We start from the raw sequence: 10,330 nt of genomic DNA on the forward strand, positions 1-10,330 counted from the left end.
AGAAGAATTCAGAGAAATTGGAGTTCATGGATTGCCAAACAGTTAATGTAATCAGCTGCTTATCAAAAGATTGTTTATATGAATCTATTCAGAGGTGCTTGGAAAAAAGTTCTGATGATCTATTAAAAAATTATCCAGCGCAGAGAGCGGGACCCTACCCAGAGAAGCAGTGATGCCTGAGATGGAGGCAGAGATGATGATGTGGAGAGATGGAGCAGTTGGGGACTTTAGACACAGAGGGGGAGAAGGGCTGTGTGCTGAGGACCAGTGGGGCAGGGTTGTAGCATATACCCTTTGGTTGGTTGATAATGCATGGAGGGGATTGTAACCATAGCAATGAAATGATATACAATAGGATGAATGTAAAACTAATGTTCTCTCATGTAAACTATCACAGATTCACAATAAAACATTTTTTAAAAAATCAAAGGGGACCATAGGTATATATGTATAAATATACAGAAAGGTTTACATAGGCATATATATGGATGTGTGTGCTGCATATATATTCATATATACAATATATAATACATCACACAGGGTGAACAGTTAAGTATACTTCTTAGACCTTAACCAAACACCTCAAGGGACTGGTTTTCTGGATTTGAAGTCTCAGGACCACAGTTTGCGAAACAATTCAATCAACTGACATAATATAGTTCATAAAGTTTATTTCAATATTCTAGTTGGAAAAACAGTGACTGGGGTCTTATAAGTTTGCAAGCAACCATCTAAGATGTAATTATTTATCTCTACTCTTCTATAACAAAAGGGAAAGTAGAAAAACAAAGACTCAGAAGAAACTAGTCTACAGAAATGCTAACATACATGAATCATAGCCTCATTTATCCTGAGACAAGAAGAACTAGATGGTACCCAGCTACCACTACCAACCATGTGACCAGAGACACAATAGACACCCTAGATAGAATGCGGGTAATGTAAAACAAAACTCACATTTTTAAAAAAGCCCACAGTTACTAGACCAGTAGAGACTAGAGGCACCACCAAGACTATTACCTCGAGATACCCTTTAAACTTTGTACTGAAACCACTCCTAGAAGTCACCCTTCAACTAACAAATCAGCTAGTAAAATAAATAGTATCACCCATGAATACCCTTTAAAAAAATCACCTGTATAAAAACAAATATAAACATTTACTATTCACCCAAACAAAAATGAGATGGCAAAAGGGGAAGGGTAGGAGGGTTGGGTTGACTGGGAAACTAGATGAATGGAAATAGAAGAACCAGAATGCAAACAATAAGAATGTTGTCACGTTGTGAAAAATGTAACCAATGTCACTGAGCAATATAAAAGGTTAAATAGGAACCTAATTTGCTGTTTAAACGTTCATCAGAAGCACAATAAAATATTATTTTAAATAATGATAATAAAATGCCATTTATTAAACAATAAATAAATAAATAAAAATTATCCATTGAGACCCTGATAGAGCACAGTTCTACTATGACACATATGGGGTAGCCGTGAATTAGAATCAATTAGACAGAAACTTTTTCTTTTTTTCACGACAATTTACTTATGTAGTTGCTTGTTTGGTAGCATTTAGGATGAATGTTTCTACCTTTCAAATATTTTAAAAATAAATATATCATTTGATCAGTGGACTCTAAACTCAGCAGTTGGGTATATGTAAACTAGTACAAAAAGAAAATATTAGAATTTCTATTTGTAGATTTTTTCCCTCCATTCTTTAAAAAGGTTTACTATTTGTACATGTTTTTAACATATCAATTAATGCAAAAATACAAGTATGTATTTTGTTGTTGTTGTTATGTTCCGGGGAGTAGGTTCTGACTCATAGCGACCCTGTACAGGGTTTCCAAAGCTGTAAATCTTTATGGGAGCAGAATGCCTCATCTTTCTCTTGCGAAACAGTTGGTAATTTCGAACTGCTGACCTTGCGGTTCGCAGTCCGATTCATAACCACTATGCTACCAGAGCTCCTTAACAGATAAATATACATATTTTGAAATACATGCTCTTTTGTTGTTGTTGTCTTACTTTGCAAATAGGCTGTGTGGTCAAAAGTTTGAGGCCACTGGTGTTGAAGTCTAAATGGGAGGAAATAATAGTTTTTATTTCTATAGAAACATTAACACTTTCCATCTGGGGCCTGCAGGTCAATTCTGATGCAAACTTCCTCATAAGGGCCTGGCTCTAAAGCACATAACATTATTCAGCACTTTGTGATTTCAAACTACTCATTCTTTATTGAAATATTATTTAGTATGAAACACCAAGGAGCTCTAGTAGCGTAGTGGTTACGAATCGGGCTGCAAACCTCAAGGTCAGCAGTTCGAAACTAGTAGCTGATCCGTGGGAGAAAGACGAGGCTTTCTGCTCCTGTAAAGATTTACAGCCTCGGAAACCCTGTACAGGGTCGCTATGAGTCGGAACCAACTCCACGGCACATAACAACAAGTATGAAACACCGGGAGACAGATTGGATTATAGTTATTTACATATGTGTTTAGTTTTGAATCAGGAAGTATGAAACAACAAGTCCATGGTCACCACAGGACTAGGACTAGCATCTGAGTATCAGGTTTTAGTGACTTGTAAAAGTCCTTAGAATTCTTGTTAAAATAGTAAAGTTCTGAACAGGGAACCATAAATGCAGGCCTTTGTGATTACCATATTAGACAACATGTACTTGAAACTCTGGAACTGTTATATAGAATGTTTACATGGAGTAAAAGTATGTTTCTGTTGTTCAGCACCATCAAGTCAATTGTGACTCATAGCAATCCTGGATAGGGTTTCCAAGCAGCAACTGATGGGTTTGAACCACCAACCTTGAGGTTAGCAGTGCAGTTCTGGTCCTACAATGCCACATCAGGACTCCAGAACAAGTATAGTAGATGGTCAGTGATTGTTGAACTGAGTGAGCTGTAGACCAAAGAGGACTCAAGGATGACTGTTTCGGGTGTTAGTAAGGAAATGGGGAGTAGAAGGGCACATAGGGTGTGGAAAGAAAGATAGTACTAGCAGTTATTACACTCCAAGATTAAAGATAAGTACTTCACATTTAATTCTTACAAAGCTCCTGTAAAATAGAGGTTATTATCTTCACTAAACAGATTTGTTTGCTCTTCTGACAGTCCCTGGTACATTCAATATTTTCCATCAAAACCATGATTTCTTGAAATATTGTAATTAATACAAAATGTATGTACTGAATGACTGAGTACACACTCTACAAAGTCCAGTCAGAGCCATCTTAACTAAAAAATCAGGTCACTGTATTAGTTTCCTAGGACCACCCATGAAGCCCCCGCAAAGTGAATGTATTTAAACAACACACACTTATTGTCTCACAATCATGGAACCTGGTAGCCATAATTCAGGCTATTGACAAGTCCACATTCTCTCTGAAGACTCCAGTGGCAGATCTGTGTCAGCTTCTGGTAGTCAAAGACATTCGCTGACTCGCAGCTGCAGCATGGCTCTAATATCACAAGGTTATCTTCCCTCTGTCTGACTCTGTGTCTATTCTCTGCTTTTATAATGACCCAATCTACTCCAGGAAGACCTAATTGTTAATCTAATTGATAACATCCTCAAAGATCCTATTTCCAAACAAGTTCACCTTCACAGCTACCAGGACTCGGACATGAACGTCTTCAGGGGGATATGGACCACATATGAACCATATGTGACCGTATGTCACACACATATGGACCACCATAGAAGTCCTGGTACAGCGCTATAGGGTAAGTCACAAGGTTGACTGTTCAAACTCGCCAGTCAATCCTCAGAAACCCTATGCAGGGTTGCTATTAGTCAGAACAGACTCAACAACAGCTTTGTTGGGAGCACAGTAGCTCTGTAAAATAAGCACTGGACTGTGAGCCACATGGTTGGCGATTCAAGCCTGCCAGCCACTCCATGGGAGAAAAATGAGACTTTTTGCCCCCAGAAAAATTTACAACTTTGGAAGCTTTATACAGGGTCGCTATGATTTGGAACAGACCTGAAGGCACTTAACAACAACAACAACAACAATAGACTACCAAAAAGAAACAGTTTATTAGTATATTTGATCATGCCACTTGCGGTGTATTACCAGAAAGGAAAGGGACTATAGTGGATGGGCTTTGAAGCACCAGAGTCATAGGTTCAAATCCTGTCTCTATCACTTGTGGTGTCTCTTTATACAGATATATTGCGTTTTTCTGTTCATAGATATTGTGTTTTGTTTTAACAAATTGAAGGTTGTGTCAACCCTGCATCAAGCAAATCTGTTGGTGCCATGTTTTCAACAGCATGTGCTCTGTTCATGTCTGAGTCACATTCTCGTAATTCTCACAATATTTCAAAATTTTTCATAGTGTGATTGCACACTTAACAGACTATATATAGCATAGTATAAACATAAATAGACCATGGACTGCCAGAAGAATGAGCAAATCTGTCTTGGAATGAGTACAGCCAGAATACACTCTAGAAGTTAGGATGGTGTGACTTTGTCTAATGTACTTTGGACATGCCATCAGGATGGATTAGTCCCTAGAAAAGGACATCATGCTTGGCAGAGAAGATGATCAGCAAAAAATAGGAAGACCCACAACATAGTGGCTACAGCAATGTACTCAGACATATGTGTGATTGTGAAGACGATGCAAGATCAGACAATGCTTCATTCTGTTGTGTGTATGAAACCAACTCCATGGCACCTAACAACAACGTGTTGCAGGAACTGTAACAAACTTTGGGAACACAGTGATGACAAGAGAAAGTTCTTACTCTGAGTCTGGAATCCTGGTGTGGTGCTATAGGATAAGCACTGGACTTCTAAACACAAGGTCAACTGTTCAAACTCACCAGCTACTTCTAGGAAACTCTATACAGGGTTGTTATGAGTCAGAACTGACTTGACGGCACTTGATAACAACAGCCATGAAGGAAATAAAGTAAAATGATATGATGAAAATGGTGTTTTCTTGGGAAAGACGCTGATTTTAACAGCTGGTCAGAGAAGGCTCTTCTGAGGAAATAATATTTGAACATAATCTTCAATGATGAAAAGGTGCCATCCTTGAAAAGAACAACAAACACAAAGCCCCTAATGTGAGAACAAATATGTGTATGTGTATTTGAGACATAGCCAGAAGGCTTGTTAGCAACAAGGGCAGGGAGACTTCATCTCACACAGTTTGGGCATGTTATCAGGAGAGACAACATGTTTGATAAAGTCTAAGGACAGCAAAAAAGAGGAAGTCCCTCAAGGAAATTCACTGACACAGTGACTTCAATAAAGGGCTCAGACATAAGAAAGGTTGTGAGGAGATGCAGGACTGGGCAGGCAGTACTCTTTCTGTTCAGTACTCGTAGAACTGCTGCGAGTTGGAACCAAGTCAAGGCTACCCAATAATGAAATATTGTGGCACATACTGGGGCCAAAATTATGCAAGCTTCTGAATTCTAGCTAAACACCTTGAGGAACTAAATAATGGGGCTTACAGTTTAGGACTATAGGCTTGGGGAACATCTAGGTCAACTGGCATAGCATAGTCCATAAAGACATCCTACTTTGGTAAATAACCACTTGAGTTCTAAAAGCTAGGAAGTGGTCATTTAAGACACAATTATTGGTTTCTTTCTGTCTGGAGCAAGGAAGAATCAAGAAAATCAAAATTAAATCACTAACAGTCCAAAAGACAAATGGATCACATGAACCACTTGCATGACACCAGAACTAGGTAGTGCATAGTTACTGTTGCCAACCACTCTAATTGCAATTACCATAGAAGGTTCTGGAGAGAATGAGAGAAAAATATAGAAATAAATATGGCAAAATTTAAAAAGATCAGATTTACTGGTCTGATGGAGACTTGTGGAACCTTAGACACCCTTCAAAACTTGAAACTGAACCCACTCCTAGAGCTTACCTTTCAGCTAAACAATAGATATGCTTCTAAAATAAACAAGAACAACTGTGACAATAATGCGCCTCAGAATAGTCAATCATCTGAGTGCAAAAGGGCAACAACATTTGCCCAAAATCAAATTTAAGTAAGCAGAAAAGGACAAGAAAGATGGGTGAATGCAAATAGGGGCTCCAGAGAGGAAATGGCAATGTGTATAAATTGTTGAATGAAAAATCTGTACACTTTCACCCATATTACAAAAATAGATTAAAAAAATGTAATCTCATGGCAAATTGTATTTTTAGCAAAAGATGTACTGATGTCCTTTCATAAAGAATTTTACAAGTCAACTCAACTAGCAGATTCTCTATTCTCTGACAGCATTTGAATTTTTGACCACTGGCTTGGACCTCCAGTCTTTATTATTAAGATTTATTCTAAGTGTCATAAAAGGTCAATTTTTTTTTTGTTGTTATGTACATATACATGAGTTGGATTAAAAATTAATGGGAAAAATCCATTATCTTTTAATTTCACTCTTTCATGAATATTCATGGAAATGGAATTAAAGACAATATAGGTTTTTCCACAGCCTTTTTGTCATGGCAAATATATGACTATATGCAACAAAACAACTGACATTTGAACAACCTTTACATGTAGAAGTTCAATGACATGAATTACATGCATCATGTTCAAATATCACCCTTATCCATTCCCAAATTATGCTATCATTCCTTATAGAAGCTCTGTGTTCTTTTAAGTGTTGAGTCTCCCTTTCTCTCTCCCTCCTTCCTAGCCCTTGTAAACACTGATAAGCTTTGATAGCTATACGCATGACTATTCTAGATATTTAATATAAGTGGAATGATACAATATTTGTACTTTTGTAAATGACTTATTTTAGGCATGTATGAGAGTTCCAAAACTGAGGTGCTTGACTTCAAAATGCTTGGCTCAGAGCTGAACCCTGACTCTATCTTGTTGTTGTTAAGTGCCACCCAGTCGGTTCCGACTCATAACAACTCTGTGTAAAGTTTATGAGGAGTGGTTAGTGGATTTGACTCTTAGTTTTTGTTTATTTCCCTTGCAACCCTCAAACCCTTAGACAAAGTACCTAACAAAAGCAACATTTTTATCTGTAGCTAAACTAAAGTTATGGAAAAAATCTTGAAGGAGGATCTTGGCACAAGGCTGTTATCAGAAATTCTCAGCAGTCCTCCAGAAATGTTTTAAGATAGTTATCTAATGACCACACTGCAAAATCCCCTTAATCACATATTTAAATTACCAATCCAAATAGCCCACATTTGTGCTTCCAACCAATCACTATTTCGCCTCTGTTTCAAGTTTCCCCACCTCTGCTTTCCTGTTCTTACAATTTCAAATCAGAATACTGTACCCTTGGATCTTGACAGTGCCTCATAAATGCGTTTCTGTTACTCCACTATTTTAGAGCATTTGAATTCACTTTGAGAGATCAGACATGTCCCTGGCTTGAACTGGTTTGAACCTTCAATAAATATCTTTGGTTTTTAAAATTATTGCTGTTTTTAACAGGGTTGTTGTTTTTAGTGTTGTTGAGTTGGTTCCAACTCATAGAAACCTTGCTTAGGTTTTCAGAAGAGGGGCTGGTGAGTTTGAACTGCTGACCTTTCATTTCAAACCATGAGGTCTAGTACATATCCTATTGTGCCACACTAAGTCTCTTATTCATTGCCACTCAGGGTTTATCCACATTGCAACATGAATGAGCAAAATATTAGGGTTTTTTTTATATTCCACTGTATGAACGCATCATGTTTTTTATCCATTTATCTGTTACTGACCATTTGGACTGTCTCCACTCCGGCTATTGTGAATAATACTGCAGTGAGCATTGGTATAAAAGTATCTGTTTGTGTTCCTGCTTTCAATTATTTTGGGTGTATCTCTGTGGAGTTTTAAGAATGATGAATGTATGATTGTGGAGGAAACATTTTTCTGTTTCTGTACAGTTAGGGCTTTCTAAGCAAATGTTATTGAAACTTAGGCCCTGAGATTAAAAAAAAAGTTTTGGAAGTTAATTTATTACTGACATCTGGTGAGAATACCAGGGATTAGTCTCTAAGAGGTATCCGATAACATTGCAAGGAGGGATGAGACCCAGCACTATAAAGACATCTCTGGGTTGAAAAGTTGGGCAAATAGGGTGGGAGAGGTGCTTCTCTTATTCTATATAAATGCTTTGAAGTAGTCATTGTTAGGTGTCATTGAGTTATGTGGTATTGGTGGTTATGTGCCATGGAGTCGATTCCAACTCATAGTGACCCTGTACAAGGTTTCTGAGGCTGTAAATCTATAAGGGAGCAGAAAGCCTCATCTTTCTCCCATGGAACAGCTGGTAGTTTCAAACTGCTGACTTTACGGTTCGCAGCCCTATTCATAACCACTATGTGTAGAATAATATCTAGTTCTTATCTCATTATTCCATTGGTAAGAATTGGGGCAATGGAAAACCGGTGCATTATTTATGCAAGTAACTAATTATCTGCTCTGTTCCATAAACCTCATATTGAGGTTTAATATTAATAAATGCAAAAATTATATAAACTTAATACATTGCATGATTCATCTGGCTACTGTCTTGGTAATGGATTGGAAAGGGGAAAATGGAAGCAAGAAACCAGTTAGAAAGCTATAGTAGTAGTTCAAGCTTGTGTTTACTAGTGGCAATGAGGAAAAAAAAAAAAATCAAAGCTTTATTCCATTGATAAAAGAAACAAACAAAAAACAGTTGACATCAAGTTGATTCGTTTACATCATAGTAGAACTGCACGTCATAGAGTTTCATTACTAAATTTTTGAAGATAGATGGCCAGACCTGTCATCTGAGGTGCTTCTGGGTAGATTTGAATCTCAACCTTTGAGTTTACAGCTGAACTCATTAACAGTTTGTACCACCCAGAGATGTTTACAGCTCTTTCAGCTCTGCTGGCAAGCCTACTATCCAAAGGCACTCAGTTCTCTCTCCCTGGTTTAGTTAGCCTACCATTTCTGCCTCTTGCCCTATTCTGTGTTTTTCTTCTTGTAGTTCTAGGAGGTCCCCTTATTCCCAAGGACATGCTTCAGAGTAGTGATGTACCCCCAAACCTCTGTGGCGATGATCATTTTGTAAGCATACTTCTTATTTTCAAGACATAGCTCTCTCACCATAAATGTGTGACCAAGAACACAAAAGAGTTGGAGAATATGTTTACTCATTGAAGATTGTGGCCTAATCATACAGCCCGTCCCAAGACTGCAGCGACAGAGACAGCGGCAGTGGCAATGGCAGTGGCTGCAGGGCAGGGAGCTACAGTGGTCTCCGTAGAGCAGCAGGGGTACAGACAGTGGCAGCGGGGCACCTGGCTCTACCAGGCAGTGAGTGGTTCCAAAAAGAGCACGTAGCCTAGCCTGTCCACAAGCAAAAAGAGCCAATACAGGTGCCGAGGGCCTAAATCGAATGCCTTTTGAGTAGTATAAAGAACAGCGTAGATACAGAGACAAGCAAATTTAAGCAAATGCCATATGAAGATCACCAAGAAATGGGGGCTATTAAATCTGAAAGACTAAAGGATTTCTCCCAGAGCCCACACAGAGAATACCTTGCCCTATAGCCAGTGTTGTAAATTTCAACTTCCAGCTGTCTTCAGAACTGTGAGAAAATAAAATTAGGCCACAATCTTCAATGAGTAAACATATTCTCCAACTCTTTGGTGTTCTTGGTCATACATTTATGGAGTTTCTGAAGGGCATTGGAGAGTACTGCCAGGCACAGACAAGTCAACTGTAGAAATTCATTACTACTCCACCAAGAAGCCCCCATAAGAGTGGTTAAGATGGATACAGAAGTGTTGAATTGAAATCCCCAGAGCAATTTTCAAGAATTCTGACCTGAATGGAGTCAACCTCAGTGCGTTTCCTTTCTATTGCCTCAGTATTACTGGATTGAAGAGTTGTTGCTTCTTGTTAACTTCATTTTCCATTACTCCCAACACCATACTGAAAGCACTGAGAATTGCAAGTGGAGTATTTTGAAGTAGACTTCAGTTTCTTTACTTCATTTCTGTATTTACTTTTTAAAATTCTTTCACAAGCCTATTGAATTTTTCAAACAAAATCAACATGGCTCGAATGAACCATCCAGCTCCTGTGCAAGTCATGTACAAGAACATGAGATTTCTTATTACACACAAATCAATCAATATAACCTTAGATAAATTTATAGAGGAACTTAAGAAGTATGGAGTTAGAGTATGTGAAGCACCTTATGACACTGCTCTTGTGGAAAAAGAAGGACTCCATGTTCTTAATTGGCCTTTTGATGATGATGCACGGCCATCCAACCAGATTGTTGATAACTGGTTAAGTCTTATAAAAATTAACCTGGTTGGGAACAAACAAGATGGC

At 38.1% G+C, this 10,330-nt stretch overlaps 1 pseudogene; it reads left to right on the plus strand.

The window, feature by feature from the left end:
- The first annotated feature begins 10,045 nt into the window (after window positions 1-10,045).
- The window catches only part of LOC102811383, a 3,817-nt pseudogene continuing 3,532 nt past the window's right edge, over window positions 10,046-10,330 (plus strand).

Source organism: Chrysochloris asiatica, unplaced genomic scaffold (assembly GCF_000296735.1).
Source record: "Chrysochloris asiatica unplaced genomic scaffold, ChrAsi1.0 scaffold00061, whole genome shotgun sequence".
Classification (NCBI taxonomy): Eukaryota; Metazoa; Chordata; class Mammalia; order Afrosoricida; family Chrysochloridae; genus Chrysochloris; species Chrysochloris asiatica.